Genomic DNA, 448 nt, shown 5'->3' on the forward strand with positions numbered 1-448 from the left:
GTGAGAGAAATGCTCAAGCACTTCGGCAGATGATCTGCCATTAGCATCAAGGCGGATTTCAATAATTCTGGAAAAATACATACAGTCCTGTAATTTTCCCCCTCTCTCATTTCTCACTGACGCGGATGTGTGTGAGGGGGGGAGAATGAGAGAATGACACGCTTTGCGACAGAGCGGGGGAGAGAGGGTCAGATGGAGAGACAGAGACGAAGACAGAGAGAGAGAGCGAAGGGGAGGAGAGAGGAGGCGAGGACAGACAAGGGAAACATTTTGCCTGTCATTGTGTGCAAAAAGCAAAGCGGCAAAACTGATGGTAATTGGGTCTTCGATGGGCTGAAGGAAACCCACCGTAGCATTCTGAAAATGGCCGGCTAATGTGGTTTGAGGGAGGGAGAAAGACAGATTGTGACAGAGTTGGTGACAAACACACACACACACTCAACCACAC

At 49.3% G+C, this 448-nt stretch overlaps 1 protein-coding gene across 1 annotated transcript in view; it reads right to left on the minus strand.

Moving 5' to 3' along the window:
- lrpprc (leucine-rich pentatricopeptide repeat containing) overlaps positions 1 to 448 on the minus strand; it is a 49,176-nt gene that overhangs the window by 36,179 nt on the left and 12,549 nt on the right. The window lies entirely within an intron of this gene.

The sequence above is a fragment of the Morone saxatilis genome, unplaced genomic scaffold (genome assembly GCF_004916995.1).
Source record: "Morone saxatilis isolate NCDOM2014 unplaced genomic scaffold, NCSU_SB_2.0 Contig19, whole genome shotgun sequence".
NCBI lineage: Eukaryota > Metazoa > Chordata > Actinopteri > Moronidae > Morone > Morone saxatilis.